This window comes from Castor canadensis, chromosome 14 (assembly GCF_047511655.1).
Source record: "Castor canadensis chromosome 14, mCasCan1.hap1v2, whole genome shotgun sequence".
NCBI lineage: Eukaryota > Metazoa > Chordata > Mammalia > Rodentia > Castoridae > Castor > Castor canadensis.
In genome coordinates this window covers 14,442,060-14,459,962 of record NC_133399.1, presented here as the reverse complement: position 1 = coordinate 14,459,962, position 17,903 = coordinate 14,442,060, and the positions used below count along the sequence as shown (strand labels likewise).

At 40.2% G+C, this 17,903-nt stretch overlaps 1 pseudogene; it reads right to left on the bottom strand.

Annotated features, from left to right (window-relative positions):
* Window positions 1-5,827: 5,827 nt before the first annotated feature.
* LOC109679934 (olfactory receptor 10H5-like) lies at window positions 5,828-14,845 on the bottom strand (annotated as a pseudogene).
* Between the last annotated feature and the right edge of the window lie 3,058 nt (window positions 14,846-17,903).

Sequence of the window (17,903 nt, the reverse complement as noted above, 5' to 3'; positions counted from 1 at the left end):
AAATACTTAATTGCACACAGTACAGGGACAGTAACACCACCAAAGACAATGACGGGAAGATAGAAAAAACAGGGAAACCAGTTTCCCCACAGCAAAAAAATTAGTAGAGGAACCAGAGGGGAATGAAGAAAACAGGTACTCAGATCCAGCCTCCAACAAAATGAAGATAAACTATGCCAAAGGACCCAATGAAGCCCACAAGAATAATTTAAAAGAAGACATACTACAGGTACTCAATGAGAATTTTATACAGATGATTCTGGATAGGGTCAACCAAAATGTACAGGAGACACTCAAGAAATTCCAAGATAACAAAAATAGAGAATTTGAAAAAACAAAAGAAGAAATAAAGGAAACCATAGAAGCACTGTATACACACCAAAGTGAAAGAGAGAACATGATGAATAAACAGATAAATGAACTCAGGACAGAAATAGACAACATTAAAGAGGAAAACAGCCAGGATATGGAAAACCTCAGAAAAAAGAACGAAACAGAACTCAAAAACAAAACGGAAGGCCAATCCAGCAGAATAGAACAAACAGAAGACAGAATCTCAGAACTTGAAGATGAAATGGTAATTAAAGGAAAAACCGAAGAACTATTAATTAAACAACTCAAGACCTGTGAAAAGAAAATGCAAGAACTCACTGACTCCATCAAAAGACCAAAGTTGAGAATCACGGGCATTGAAGAAGGAGAAGAGGTGCAAGCGAAGGGAATACGTAATATATTTAACAAAATAATAACAGAAAATTTCCCAAATCTAGAGAAAGATATTTGCATACAGATGCAACAGGCCTCCAGGACACCAAACAGACCAGATCAAAATAGAACTACCCCACGACATATCATCATTAAAACAACAAGTTCAGAAACTAAGGAAAGAATATTGAAGGCTGTAAGAGAAAAAACAAGTAACATACAAAGGTAAACCCATCAAATTCACAGCAGACTTCTCAACAGAAACATTAAAAGCAAGAATAGCGTGGGATGAGATCTTCCGGGCACTGAATGAAAATAACTTCAACCCCAGGATACTCTACCCAGCAAAACTATCATTCAAAATAGATGGAGCAATAAAAGTCTTCCATGATAAGCAGAAACTAAAACAATATGTGACCACAAAGCCACCACTACAAAGGATTCTTCAAGGGATTCTGCACACAGAAAGTGAAACCCAACATAACCATGAAAAGACAGGCAGCACCAAACCACAGGAAAAGAAAAAGCAAGACAGTAGACAGTAACCTCAACATAGGTATACACAATCAAACCTTCAAACAACTAAGACAACTAAATGACAGGAATCACCACATACCTATCAGTACTAATGCTTAATGTTAATGGACTTAATTCACCAATCAAAAGGCACCGCTTGATGAAATGGATTAAAGAGGAAGATCCAACAATTTGTTGCTTACAGGAGACTCATCTCACCGATAGAAATAAGCATAGGCTAAGGATGAAAGGCTGGAAGAAGATTTACCAAGCCAATGGCCCCCGAAAACAGGCAGGAGTAGCAATACTTATCTCTGACAAAGTAGACTTCAAACCTACATTGATCAAACGAGATAAAGAAGGACATTCCATACTAATAAAAGGGGAAATAGACCAAAAGGAAATAATAATTATCAACCTGTATGCACCCAATGTGAACGCACCCAACTTCATCAAACATACCCTGAAAGACCTGAAACCATATATAAACGCCAACACAGTGGTTGTGGGAGACTTTAACACCCCATTATCATCAATAGATAGGTCATCCAAACAAAAAGTCAATAAAGAAATCCAAGATCTAAAATATACAATAGATCAAATGGACCTAGTTGATGTCTACAGAACATTTCATCCAACTTCTACACAATATACATTCTTCTCAGCAGCCCATGGAACCTTCTCCAAAATAGATCATATCCTAGGGCACAAAGCAAGTCTCAGCAAATATAAAAAAATAGAAATTATACCGTGCATACTATCTGATCACAATGAAGTAAAAGTAGAACTCAACAACAAAGTAAAGACAAAAAATATGCAAACAGCTGGAAACTAAATAACTCATTACTTAATGAAGAATGGATCATCAATGAAATAAAAGAGGAAATTAAAAAGTTCCTGGAAGTCAATGAAAATGAAAACACAACCTACCAGAACCTATGGGACACAGCTAAGGCAGTCCTGAGAGGAAAGTTTATAGCCATGAGTGCATATATTAAAAAGACTGAAAGATCCCAAATCAATGACCTAATGATACATCTCAAACTCCTAGAAAAACAAGAACAAGCAAATCCCAAAACAAATAGAAGGAGAGAAATAATAAAAATAAGAGCTGAAGTCAACGAAATAGAAACCAAAAAAACCATACAAAGAATTAATGAAACAAAAAGTTGGTTCTTTGAAAAAATAAACAAGATTGATAGACCCCTGGCAAACCTGACTAAAATGAGGGGAGAAAAAACCCAAATTAGTAGAATTAGGAATGCAAAAGGGGAGATAACAACAAACACCATGGAAGTCCAGGAAATCATCAGAGACTACTTTGAGAACCTATATTCAAATAAATTTGAAAATCTAAAAGAAAAGGAAAGATTTCTAGATACATATGACCATCCAAAACTGAACCAAGAGGAAATTAATCACCTGAATAGATCTATAACACAAAATGAAATTGAAGCAGCAATCAAGAGTCTCCCCAAAAAGAAAAGTCCAGGACCTGATGGATTCTCTGCTGAATTCTATCAGACCTTTAAAGAAGAACTGATACCAACCGTCCTTAAACTGTTCCATGAAATAGAAAGGGAAGGAAAACTGCCAAACACATTTTATGAAGCCAGTATTACACTTATCCCAAAACCAGGCAAAGACACCTCCAAAAAGGAGAACTATAGGCCAATCTCCTTAATGAACATTGATGCAAAAATTCTCAACAAAATGATGGCAAACCAAATTCAACAACACATCAAAAAGATTATTCACCACGACCATGTAGGCTTCATCCCAGGGATGCAGGGGTGGTTCAATATATGAAAATCAATAAACGTAATAATCCACATTAACAGAAGCAAAGACAAAAACCACTTGATCATCTCAATAGATGCAGAAAAAGCCTTTGATAAGATCCAACACCATTTCATGATAAAAGCTCTAAGAAAACTAGGAATAGAAGAAAAGTACCTCAATATTATAAAAGCTATATATGACAAACCTACAGCCAGCATTATACTTAACAGAGAAAAACTGAAACCATTACCTCTAAAATCAGGAACCAGACAAGGATGCCCACTATCTCCACTCCTATTCAACATAGTACTGGAATTCCTAGCCAGAGCAATTAGGCAAGAAGAAGGAATAAAAGGAATACAAAAAGGTAAAGAAACTGTCAAAATATCCCTATTTGCAGACGACATGATCCTATACCTTAAAGACCCAAAAAACTCTACTCAGAAGTTTCTAGACATCATCAATAGCTATAGCAAGGTAGCAGAATATAAAATTAACATAGAAAAATCATTAGCATTTCTATACACTAACAATGAGCAAACGGAAAAAGGATGTATGAAAACAATTCCATTACAATAGCCTCAAAAAAATCAAATACCTAGGCGTAAACCTAACAAAAGATGTGAAAGACCTCTACAAGGAAAACTATACACTTCTGAAGAGACTGAGGAAGACTATAGAAAGTGAGATCTCCCATGCTCATGGATTGGTAGAATCAACATAGTAAAAATGTCGATACTCCCTAAAGTAATCTACATGTTTAATGCAATTCCCATCAAAATTCCAATGACATTCATCAAAGAGATCGAAAAATCTACCGTGAAATTTATATGGAAACACAGGAAGCCACGAATAGCCAAGGCAATACTCAGTCAAAACATCAATCCAGGAGGTATCACAATAACTGAGTTCAAACTATATTACAAAGCAGTAGCAATAAAAACAGCATGGTACTGGCACAAAAACACACAGGAAGACCAGTGGAACAGAATAGAGGATCCAGATATGAAGCCACAAAACTATAACCAACTTGTCTTTGACAAAGGAGCTAAAAATATACGATGGAGAAATAGCAGCCTCTTCAACAAAAACTGCTGGGAAAACTGGTTAGCAGTCTGCAAAAAACTGAAACTAGGTCCATGTTTATCACCCTATACCAAGATTAACTCAAAATGGATCAAGGATCTTAATATCAGACCACAAACTCTAAAGTTGATACAGGAAAGAGTAGGAAATACTCTGGAATTAGTAGGTATAGGTAAGAACTTTCTCAATAAAACCCCAGCAGCACAGCAACTAAGAGATAGCATAGATAAATGGGACCTCATAAAACTAAAAAGCTTCTGTTCATCAAAAGAAATGGTCTCTAAACTGAAGATACACCCACAGAGTGGGAGAAAATATTTGCCAGCTATCCATCAGACAAAGGACTGATAACCAGAATATATAGGGAACTTAAAAAACTAAATTCTCCCAAAACTAATGAACCAATAAAGAAATGGGCAAGTGAACTAAACAGAACTTTCTCAAAAGAAGAAATTCAAATGGCCAAAAAGCACATGAAAAAATGCTCACCATCTCTAGCAATAAAGGAAATGCAAATTAAAACCACGCTGATTCCACCTCACCCCTGTTAGAATAGCCATCATCAGCAACACCAACAACAACAGGTGTTGGCAAGGATGTGGGGAAAAAGGAACCCTCTTACACTGTTGGTGGGAATTTAAACTAGTACAACCACTCTGGAAAAAAATTTGGAGGCTACTTAAAAAGCTAGACATTATCTACCATTTGATACAGCAATACCACTCTTGGGAATATACCCAAAACACTGTGACACAGGTTACTCCAGAGGCACCTGCACACCCATGTTTATTGCGGCACTATTCACAATAGCCAAGTTATGGAAACAGCCAAGATGCCCCAGCACTGACGAATGGATTAAGAAAATGTGGTATCTATACACAATGGAATTTTATGCAGCCATGAAGAAGAACTCCACTCCCAGTAATATGCCAAAACTTATGAAAACATATGCATACACAAAAGCTTATACATGAATATTTACAGCTGCATAATTCATCATAGTCCAAAAGGTTGACACAATGCAAATGCCCATCAACTCATGAGTGAGTAACAGATGTGAACTATCCAATTAATGGAATATCATGCAACCACCTGATCCATGCTACAATGTGATGAACCTTAAAAGAATAATGTTGAAGGAAAGAACTGAGACTCAAAAGGACACACATTGTATGAGTCCATCTGTGTGAAATAAATCAAACCCATAGAAACAAAACAGTATATTTGTGGTTGCCAGTATATGAGTGAAAGTCTCAGAATTTTTTTTTTTAGATAGGGTCTTGCTGCATAGACACAGCTAGCCCCAAATTTACTATGTAGTCCAAGCTGGGCTTGAATTTGCAGTACTAGTGACTCAGCCTCCTTAGGGTTAGGATCACAGATATTTACCACCTTAACTTTTAGGGTTCAGAGTTTATTGTGGAGGCTGTAAAGGTGTTTTAAAATGGCTGTGCTGATTACTATGAAAACCTATAAATGGTTGAATTATATAGTATGTTGATTTCTCAATAAAGGTGCCCCAAAAGACCATATCTAGTCAATGAAAAATGTTCAAATGTTTCAAGTGATATAACATCACTATTCACAAGGAAGAAAGGCATATGGCAGGGCAGAGAGAGAGACAGAGATAGAGAGACAGAGGGAGAGAGAGAGAGAGAATGGAAAGACAGAGGGAAGAGTGACCAAGAAGGATAAATGAGCTTCCTCCCACCATATTCCTGCTAGAAAGCCAGCATCTTCAGGGATTCTGGGGAAAGAGTTTACTCAGCAAAGTCTTCTTCATGGTGGTCTTGAGTTCCTTCTCCTCAGACTGAAGATGATGGGGCTGAGGAAGGGTGTGAGGACTGTGTAGGTGATGCCCATCAAAGTGTCTCCTTCCAGGGACTGGGGGTCCTTGGGATTTAGGTAGATGACAGAAGCAAAGCCATAGTGCACCATCACCACTGTGAGGTGGGATGCACAGGTGGAGAAGGCTTTGTATCGCCCCTCAGCTGAGGTGATACTCAAAATGGCAGCAACAATGAAGGCATAGGAGAGCAGAATGAGAAGGAAGCAGCCCAGAAGGGCTGAGATACACACCAGGCCCAGAACTTTGCCCACTACTGGTACATCCTCTCCACAGGCCAACTTCAACAGAGATGGCATATGGCAGAAGAAATGGTGGATGTCATTGGGTCCACAGAAGGTGAGGTTGAATATGACTGTTGTGACCACAATCCCCATGACAGAGCCACCAACCCAGGACCAGGCCACCAGACAGGCACAGCCATGGGGGCTCATGAGCACATTGTAGTGCAGTGGGAGACAGATGGCCACATAGCGGTCATAGCCCATGACAGTGAGTAGGAAGGAGTGGGTGAAGCCAAATGTGAAGGAGAAGAACATCTGGCAGGCACAGGCCAGGAAGGAGATGGAGTGGTGGGTGGACAGCAGGTCAGCCAGCATGCGTGGGATGATGGGCAAGGTGTAGAGGATCTCGGAGATGGACAGGGCACAGTGGAAGAGGTACATGGGTGTGTGGAGGCTGCGCTCACTCCAGATGGTGGCCATGATGATCAGGTTGCCCAGCAGTGTGAACAAATACATCAGCAGAAACAGCAGGAAGAACATCAGCTGAAGGTGGGGAAAGGTGGAAAAGCCAATGAGGATGAACTCAGACATGAAGGTGAAGTTTAAACCAGGTATGGCAGCCATACCTGATGGGAGACAGAAAACATTACTCAGTGTTTAGGAGCACAAGGGTTCCCAGTGAGTTCTGGCCTCCAAGAACATGTGAGAGGCTCCTTCACCTATCCAAGATATGATTAGTCGACCTGCAAATGCGTGTTTATGTTATCATCCCTTAGCATTCATAGGGCATTAGTTTCAGCACAGCCCTATCTACCAGATATCAAAACTTCAGGTGCTCAAATCCCTTTTGAGAATATAGCAGTGTTGCATAGAACCTATGAACATACTCTCAGACTTTAAATCATGTTTAGATGACTTAGAATATTGAACACAATATATTGTGATATAAGTAGTCATCATACCACATTTTTAAAAGAATTATCAGAAGAAAAAAATGATATTTGCTTAATATAGACACAGGAATCACAGACCTAATACATTTTGAAACACAGATGTAGGATTCATGAATACAGGAAGAACTGTAATAATGTGTTGAGGTTTGAACAAAATCATGGATCTTAAGTACATGACCTCTGACAAGAACTCAATAAATAGTGCTACTGATAAAAACAATTATTATTACTACTATGTTTAAATCCCAGTGCTAGGACCTCAGTGTTTCTACTCAGTGACATGTCGGTTGAGTCTCCAATTCGAAGGTACATGACTTGGCTGAGTACCGTGTCTCAAGCCTGTAATCCTAGTTACTTGGAAGGTGTGGATAGGGATAGTCATGGTTCAATTCCAGCCCAGAGAAAAAGCTCACAGGACCCAATCTCACCAGGTGGTGTTCCCCTGTCATCCCAGTTACACAGGAAGTAAAAATAAAGAGAATTATGGTCCAAGCATAAGGCAAGACCTGGTCTCAAAAATAACTAAAGCCAAAAGGGTTAGGGGCATGGCTAAAGTGATAGAGCACCTACCTAGCAAGTGGGAGGCCCTGAGATCAAACCCTGGTACTGCCAAAAGGAAAGAAATAAATGGTAATGAAATTTGAAATGACAATTAAGTCTAATTGATTATATGATAGAACATAAATGGTATTAGTAGAAAAACTGGCAAAACTTCAGACCTGTAGTCTGCTTAAAATAATTGTGGTGATGTTAAATTCCTGATAATTATACTAGGGTTATGTATTGTACTGCTGAGAGAAGTTATGTGAGAAAAGTACAAGAATTTTCTGTATTCTATTTGCCAATTGTCTCAAGTTGTTTTTTTTAAACATGAAAAGTAAAACAAAAGGAAGGCACTATTCAAATTAGCACCAAAAATGATTAAGTGTATAGGCTTTAGTTTAACCCAGACCATAGAAGGCATCCATGGAAATCAACTAAACCTCTCATGAACAGAAAACATGGCAGATAATTTTTAAAAATCTTGAAATTGAAAGACAACAATAGCCAGATGGTAATTCTCCCACATAGATAATCTCCCCAAAGATGTCCTCATAAAATATGTAGTTGGAGTTCTTGAGAAAGTGACACACTTATTATAAAACTTCCATGACTAAATAAAGATCCATGAATAACGAGTCTAACCTTGACATAGATGAGGGAAAAGAAGCCCTAAAAAGTAGACAAAATGAAAGCCTTAGACAAAGATCAGGCCTTGATAGGTGAGATCACAGCACACATTTAATAGGCAAAGGAGGAGTAATTCAGAGAGGCTGTTGACAAAAGTATCTTTCTATAGAAATAAAAGATACTTTCAAAGACAGAATCAAGACTAATTAAAGGGTCTAACTGTGGAAGATAAAAATACACTAACTACAAGAAAAGTTTGCCAGGTACTTGGGGGGCAAAAGCAGAGGATCATGAGTTTGAGACCTGCCTGAGCAAAATTAGTGAGACACTACCTCAAAAACAAAAACTTCCAGGAACTGGTGACTCATGCCTGCAACCCTAGGTATTTGGAGGTTGAGATCAGGAGGATCTCGGTTTGAGGGCAACCCAAGCAAAAAGTTCTAGAGGCTCCATCTCAACCAATAGGCAGACATGTGTGCATCTGCACCCCAGCTGTGGTGGGAAGTACAAAATAGCAAGACTGAGGTCCAGGCCAGCCTGGGCAAAACCAGTCATTCCTTATTTCAAAAATAACCAGACAAAAACAGGCTAGAAGCTTGGCTCAAGAGGTAGAGTGTCTGCCTAGCAAGTGTAAAACCCTGAGTTCAAACCCCAGTACTCAAAAACAAACAACAGGAAGGAAAACATTTAAAATAAAAAGCAAATAAATAAAATAAGTGTTGGATGATTGTTTTTCATTGTGGGGACTTCTTAAAAATGAAATCAAACTATTAAAAGAAGAAAATCCTGAACCAAAAACTAAATAAAGGTGATCAAGACCAATATCAACATCACAGATCTTTGAAACAAAGAGAATCATGGATAAAGTTAACACCTGATAGTCTGCAAGAAGATATGTGCAGTATTAAAAACACCTGTAATCACAGATACCAGGAGGCAGGTCAAGGTTAGCCCAGACAAAAAAGTTAGTAAGAATGAAAAACCGCAAGGAAGTGACATCATCTTTCATCAGTGTAAGAAAATTTAGGGAGCTCGATGCTGCTACAGGTTGGCCTACACTAAAGACAACAATTTTTTATATACTTCAAAATCACACCAGAAGAGACTGGGGTTTTCCAACCTGTGGAAATCATAAATGCTTGAGGACATGGATATGATGTTTACCCTGATTTGATCTTTCCACATTATATACGTGAATCAAATTATCACACAGGACACCATAAATGTATACAAACATTGTTAGTCAAGTGAAAAAAAAAACCTAAGGCAGCCATTCCATCAAGGACCTGGTAGTTCATCATCAAATACAGGACACTTACTCTATGACCCATACACACAGCTCCTGGAAATCCACTTGAAGACACTTCTCACACAGGTAAAGGGATGTGACCAAGGACACTCACTGCAGCATTGTGTGGGATGGCACAGAGTTGGGGCAGCCTGAAGAACCTCACAAGCTGGGAAAGTGGGGGAGTAAAAATGAGGTGAATTCACATCATGAAATCCAAGGAAAATTTAGGAACCACAAACTTGACATAAATACAGTAAAATGGATGACACATTTCTGAGTGCAGAGAGGAGATCCCAGCACTGAATAATGTCTATGCAACAGGACCTATGTTGTAAGAATCCAGGCAAACAGGACACACTTTGAATGAATTATGACAGGTGCATGGGGAGTGGAAACAAGAGTAGCAAATGAGAATAGATAAGTATAAATTAATAAAATAGGGTTCTCACAGTTTTGCAGATCAACCAGGATAAAATGTCATTTGTTGACAAGTAAAATGAACTCAAAAGCCTGCCATTCAAGTTCACTAAAAATGTGTGAATATACATATATTGTTTTTCATACAGATATATATGTGTCATTGACTAACTCAAGCTACTGTCTTGACAAGTTTCCAAATGTTCCCCGTGGGACAAGGTTTTCTCCAAAATCACAAAGTTGACCAAAAGCCTGCCTGGAGGACAGTTGCTATGTGTTCTTTCTTGGCAAAGGTCACTCCAGTGCTTGTGTTGTAGGACCCAGAATGTCACCTGGGAGATGGACAATTTGACTCCACTCAAGGAAGGGTCATCACACATGTGAAAGAAACATGCATGGGCTAGTGGGAACTTGGCCAGCTAAACCAATAATGTTAACACTAGCCACAACTCATTCTTCCTATTCCTCATTCCTCCCTCCTTCAGCCACCATCTCTGTACCACACTCCCTGGCTGTCCACCATGGGAACCCAGTCCCAGCTTTGATCTAGGGCCCTGATCTCTGGCCATTGTGCCTGCCCATTGTCTTTCTCTTCTCCAGCCCTCCTCATTTCACAGGGACAAATAATTCTCGGAGACAACTGCAGGTTGTGGAGTTGTGCAGAACTTGAGCTAAAACCACAATTCTCATTGTATGTTGGGATAAGCAGTGTGAGAACCCCATGGGATTGTCACACCAAGTGCTCAGCACAAATTTCTGAAAGCTTGACAGCTGACACTGTTAACACTGCTGTCATCTATCACCATTACTAATGGTAGCCTGTTGAGCTGGTCCTCACTTATCATTCCCTGACAGGTGACCCATGTTGGTGCTGTAACTATCCAGAACGTCAATCTCATACCAGGCTAATTTTTCCTGATAGTGTGAATGTCTCCCAACTCTCAGCACCTCAAGGCAGGAGTCCTGCTCATAAATGCACAGATGCTACTAATAATTAGTTTTCCAGGTCCCTTTCTCCATGGAATGTTGTCCAGGCTACACTTTTCCCCAACAACCTCTTCATGAGGCTGTCCAAGGGGGATCTCCAAGTTCTCTGCAGGTACCTGGATCTATGTGAGAATAAACCCAGGGTCCTTTTCATTGCTGCAGGCTTCCAGACTCAGCTCTAAGCTGGTGCATATGCAAGCAGGCTACCAGATCCTGTCCCAGTGCCCTGGTTTCTCAAGAGACACTATCCAGCCTATGGAGCACTCTCTGCTCATGCACCTGTATTATAGAGCTAAGATGTGCACAGGTGCAAAAGCAGACAGAGTTCCACAGAGACCCAGGTACCCTGGTTCGAAAATATACACTGGCAATGACACTCAGTGAACACTCAGCCAGACATGATAACATTGTCCTTTATTCTGCATATATCTACCTAGCAGGGATAAAGGCCAGTACTCATTTGAAAGAGGGATAATCTTGGGGCACACAGCAGCCACATGTCCAAAAGCTTTGTGTTGGTTGACCAGTGCCCCCCACACACACCCAGAATTCATATCCACTTGGAACTTCACAATGGTACCTTGTTTGAAAGAGGGTCTTTGCAGATTTAATTCAGGAACATATCTTGAGATGAGATTGTCATGGATTAGGGTGGGCTCTAAATCCAATAACTAGAAAAGCAGAGGAAACAGAGGAGAGGACATGTGAAAATGGAGAGAGAGGTTGGAGTGATACAAACACCTGGCTGAAGAGGCAATGAAGAATTTTTCCTGAGTCTTTAAAGGGAGCATGGCCCTGCTGACACTTTTGCTTCAGAATTCTAACCTCTGTGGGTGGGGAAAGGAAAAGGGAGAAGGAGAATTTCCCTTGTTTTAAGTTACCAGGGTGTAGCAGTAACTTGCAAAAGCAGCTACAAAAATCTAATAGAAGCTTGGAACCAGTGGCTCATGCATGCAATCCTATCAACTGAGGAGGCAGAGATCAGGAGGATTGTGGGTCATACCCAGGCACAGCAAATAGTTCAAGAGATCCTATCTCAAAAATACCCAACACAAAACAGGAATGGTGAGAGTGGCTCAAGTGGTAGAGCACTTCCTTAGCATGTATGAAGCCCTGAGTTCAAACCTCAATACCACATTTTAAAAAAGAATCTAACATAGATGCACATACAACCCCACACACACTCACCTACAGTGCAAGCATAAGCACACCAGCATGCAGGATGACACAGTCAAACTTGCCCGTCTGCCTCATAAATGCCCTCCCCCACCCCAGCAAGGGGAATGCACTCCACCTCAGAATGGACCCTGGAGACCCAGCTTGGAGGTGCATTGCTTTGGGAGGGCAGACCTCCTCTCCATGTTATTCCACTGTCCTCTCTTATCCACAAATCAGGGCCTCTTACTACTCCAGTTTTCACTGATCCTCATGCCTTCTGCCTTCCAGCACCCAGAGCACTTACCAGTTCAGCCTGGAAACCAGCTCTGAAAGCAAGGCTTCACTTACCTTCCTTGCAGACCCTTGGGGATGCCCTGAAGCCCACTGTGGGGTAGACTGTGGGCAGAGCACTAAGGTCAAAGTGAAGGAGCAGGTTTATCTCTGCAGGTGTCTTTCCCAGTGGTGGGTTCCCTGAGGCCTCAACACAACCTGTCTAGGGATGAAGAATGCACAGCCCTTACAGTCCAAGGAGCGGGCTGGTGAGCTGAAAATGTGCCTGCCATTCCTCCCATCTATCTCCCATTATCTTTGTATTTCCTCTCTTCATCTTCCTGTTTTCTCTTTCTTCCATCTTTTCTTCTTCCCTCCCTCCTTCCTGGGACCACTTTCTCCCCACCTCTCTCTCACACCTGCCTCAGTTTAGACACTACTCCTCCCAGAAAATATCATCTGTGTCCATCACAGTCCTATAGGGTATCGAGAGTAGCTGCTTCTCAAAGTCTAAGCTTTTGTCAGGAGGACATCCCTCTCTCAACAGGTCCTGGCAAAGGAGTTTGAAGTGTAGATGTCTTGTCTTCAGACAAAATATCCTCTATTGTTGACTCTGGAAAGACAGACACAAATCCTCCCTTCACGTTTTCACGTAGGTTTCTGTGAATCACCATTTGTTCATTGTATTATATCCAGTTTCTCTAAGTATATTTGTGAACTACACAGGATATTTGTAGAAGGCTTATACTCCAATAGTCAAAAGCTTTGAAAATCTTGTTAATTTTCCTATATAGTAACTAATTTCTACTTGTAATGTGATAGTAATTTCAACGTCATTATGCCAGAAATTGAACTGGTATTTTAATAAATAATTCCATACACTAAAAAAAGAACTTACTGTCATGTTAATCTCTATGTTTTTGATGGGGTGGTGAAGGAATGGTTGCCTGCCTGCCTAGCAAGTGTGAAGCCTTCAGTTCAAACCCCAGCACCATCAAAACAAAAATGACTTCGATAATTTGTCAAAATAAGTCTTTTTTGAAAGGTTTGAGAACCATATTATATAGATAAAGCTGACAGACCAAAACAGTGAAATAATAGCTAAAATTTATTGACAGGAAGAAATTACCCAAAGAACAAAGGCAAAATGAAGACATTTGCAGGACAACAAAAGTTTGGAAAGTTATCACCAGAGGAAGTTCTAAAATATGTACTTACAGGAGGCAAATATACCAGAACCAGTAAGAAAATGCAAAAAAAGGTAAAAATTTAGGTAAATCTAGAAAATATTTTGTGTAAAGAAAAGAAGTGTCTAATTGTACATAAAGCACTGAATGAAAATACTGGATAATAATGTATACAAGGAAGGGTGTTGGAAAACAAGACTAAAGCTAATGAATATCCATCCATTGTTTGGGATAGGATGCAACATACGGTTTATACACGTATAGCAAAACTGTCTATAGAGAAAATCCAAAAGAAGCAGCAAAATAACTAATTGAAAGCATGAATGAATTAGAAAGAAGATACAAGACTGTCACACAAAAATCAAGTGTTAAGCGGACATGGTGGTACATGCCTGTAAATTCAGCACTCAGGAGACTGAAGGAGGAAGATAATGAGTATGAGGCAAGCCTGTACTACAAAGTGAGAGCATGTCTCTAAAAATATCTGAACATCGGTGGCTCACACCTGTAATCCTAGCTACTCAGGAGGCAGAGATCAGGAGGATCTAAAGCCAGCCTGGGCAAAAAGTTTGTGAGACCCTAGCTTGAAAAAAACCTATCACAAAAAAGGGCTGGTGGAGTAGCTCAAGGTATAGGGCCTCAATTCAAACCCTAGTACCACAAAAAAGTACCTAAAAATAATAAAATGAACAAAGATCAAGAGGACAATCTAAAAAACATTTTGAAAATGCAAATGTTTAAACCTGATACCACTTAGAAAGGCATCACAAAAATAAAACACAAGGGAAAAGAGATGTTACATTTAACAGAAGTGGCCCACCACCATCGGGCACAGAATTGAAACCAAAAATTAACTTGCAACATGGTTCCAAATTCTTTCAGCTGCAGCATCAGGACAACCATATGCATTAAAGAACCTAGGGGTATTGACTCACCTGCATGTTCAGGTTTGCACAGCCACAGATCGATGCAGATCTGGAGGGGGCCATGACACTCAGCTCCAGCCCCTGAGCTACAGCCTGGGAACTGTCCTGCCTGCATAGGAACCGGTGCTGCCTGGTTGGTATTGCCAACCTCAGTTCCACAACAGAGCCTGCCACATCCCTGAAGCCTGGCCCTGACCCTCCACCTGGGGTCTGGAAGTGGTGACACCCAGTTGGGTCCTCACCAGAAGATGATGCATGGATCCCAAAGGAGACATGTCTATGAGTGCCCAGCAGGGTGACCTTTATTATATTATAAATCATAGACATTGTCATGTAAGTGACTCCAGCAATCTCACCTGTGGTGTGAAAGGATGTTGATTACTCAGGAACCTTGTACATGCGACTTTGGAAACTGACCTGAGGATGGCACTTTCACTTGTGGGCCCTGAATAATCCTGACTCATTTTCAGCCTCACCTGGCCATGGACCACAGCAGCATGGATTACCAGAGACCCATCCAGTGTTCTAACAGCAGAACTCCCAGAAATGGAGTGAATACCACACTCATCAGTGTGGTAGGTAACAGGCCCAAGATCTGCAAACCTTTAAGCAAACTTCTAAGCAAACCTCATCAAAACACAAGCCAAACACAGAGCCAAGGTCCTAGAGACAAACCAGAAAGGACATATACCCACTAGAGACCCTGGGAGCAGGCCTCCTAAGGGGATCACAGCAGTCCACAAGACCCACGTCAAGTCCTGTTCAACCACTATCAGAAGCAATTCTATTCTCCAGACAACCTCATAAGACTTCAACTAGCAAAAAAAAATCTGTAAAGACTGAAAGGTAAGGTGCTGGTGGCTCACACCTGTGATCTTAACTGCTTGGAAAGCTGAGATTGGCAGGATGGTCAGGACCGGAAAATGCTTTGCAAGACCCAACCTCAAAATAACCAGAGCAAAATGGACTGGAGAAGTAGCTCAAGTGGTAGAGCATCTGCTTTGCAAGCTCTGGACTCCTGCATTCAAAGCCCAGTCACACCAAAAAAGATTGAAAGAAGGACTTTTTCCTTCATGTGCACAGACACCAACACAAGGCTATCTGCATAAACAAGAATTAGGCAAACATGACAGCACTACAGTAAAATTAAATAAAGTTCCATCAATTAGCCACTTAGAAATGGAGAAAGAGAAAATACCTGAAGACAACTCCAAATAATTATTATTACAAAGTTCAAAGAGATGCAAGAAAAATAAAGAACTAAACACAATGAGTAAAACAATGTATGAAAAAATGGGAAGTTTGATAAAGAAACAGAGACAGGACCCGAGGGTGTGGTTCAGTGATAGCACACTTAACTAGCATATGTGAAGACGTGGTTTTGATTCCACAGAACCAGAGAACGAAGGGAGGGGAATCACATATATCCTGGAGCCAAAGAAGAAAATGAACTAAAAATACAGTATACAGCTTGAACAGCAGGCTCAATCAAACAGAATAATTAGAAAAGTCAAATATAATAGGTTAGGAATTATCCAATTAGAGCAACAAAAAGTGGGAAACAGTTGAAAAAGAGTGAAGAGAGTACCATGGGCCTATGAGACAACACCAAATTCAATACAAAATATGGGAATATCAGGAGAGGCAGAAATGCAAAGAAATACTGTGTAAAAACTTTGCACATCTTACAAAGAATATGGACATGTAGATTCAGGACCTCAAACTGTTCCAAAGAAGATCAATTCAAAAATAAGGATAATCCATGACACAATATAATCAAATTGGCAAAAGTCAAAGACAGAATCTGACAGCAACAGGAGTGAAGAAACTCATCATGTATGAGGGAACCACTATACAGATAAGAGAACAGTTCTCAACAGAAACTGAAGGCCAGGAAGGAAGAAAATAACAGGTCCAAAGTGCTAGAAGGAGAAAATTGCCAAGCAAGGATATTATACCCAGCTAAACTTTCCATCTTTCACAAATGAAGAAAAACATTTCAAGACACAAAAGCTGAGGGAGTTCATCATGAGATCAGCCTTAAAAAATGCTAACAGAGGTTCTTGCAGCTAAAAAGATGCTTTAAAAAAGTATAAAACATATGGCATTATTAAACTCACAGGTAAAGGTAAAGTTTTAGTCAAATTTAGAATCATCTAATGCCATGAAGGCAATGTGTAAACGATGTTGAACTTCAGAATAAATTAAAACACAAATCTATTAAATACCTATAGCTGTAATATTTTGTTACTGGAGATTCAATATGTGCCATGTTCAGGTTTGCACAGCCACACCCAATAGCAGATTTGGAGGGGACCATGACACTCAACTCCAGCCCCTGAGCTGTAGCCTCTCTAAAACCTTTGCACATCTTAACAAAGATATAAAATGATATTAACAGCACAAAATATGAGTACTACAGAAATAATGGTACAGAATCCTCAAAGGAAATTATAGTTAAGTGTTGTTAATTGAACTCAGAATATCAAAACCATAATATTTTAGGTAATCCCTGTGGTAACTACAAAGAAAAAAAAACTGTAATAGAGGCACAAATGACAAACAGAAAAGCATCACAGCCAGGCACCAGTGGCTCTCGACTATAAACCTGTCTACCCAGGAGGCAGAGATCAGGAGGATTGCGATTCTAAACCAGCCCAAATAGTTGAGACCCTGTCTCAAAAAATCCCATCACAAATAGGACTGAAGTGTTGATTGGCTCAAGGTGTAGGCCCTGAATTCAAACCACAGCATCACAAAAAAAAGAAAAAAGAGCATCACAGCATGTGACTAAAGAATATAACAAATAACAAAGGAACACAAGATTGAAAGAAAAAAGTCTGTAATGAAAGTGAAGACGGTAGACTAGTACCATCCACCAATCATCTAGCATCTCTAGGAGATAAAACCGGAGGTATGGTGTGCTCCACCTCTGGGCCTCTCATTTTCCTTACCTTAACTCCCACACAGAATCATTTACAACCACTCAATCCCCCGTAGAGCACCCCAAGCATTCCGCCAACTGGCTCTTGTTGGAGATCACTGCCTCAGTCACATTGGGCTTTTCTGGTCTATGACCAGACATTTGTAGGTACCAGAGACAAGTTCCAGCTGGTGAAAAGCTAGGGTGCACTCTTTCCAGTCCTGAGAAACAGCACAACCTAGAGTAAACACAAGCTGGAGGTATGGCTCAAGTGGTAGAGTGCCTGTTTGCAAGTGCAAAGCCCAGAATTCACATCCCAGTATCAACAAAATAATCCAACAGTAGAGTAATGACAACCAAATCTAACCACCAACCAGGTGGTTCTGGAGCTCCTGGTGGAGTACTTGCTTAAAACATATGGGCTGAAATTCCAACCAAACTGCTATATAACGACAGTGTATA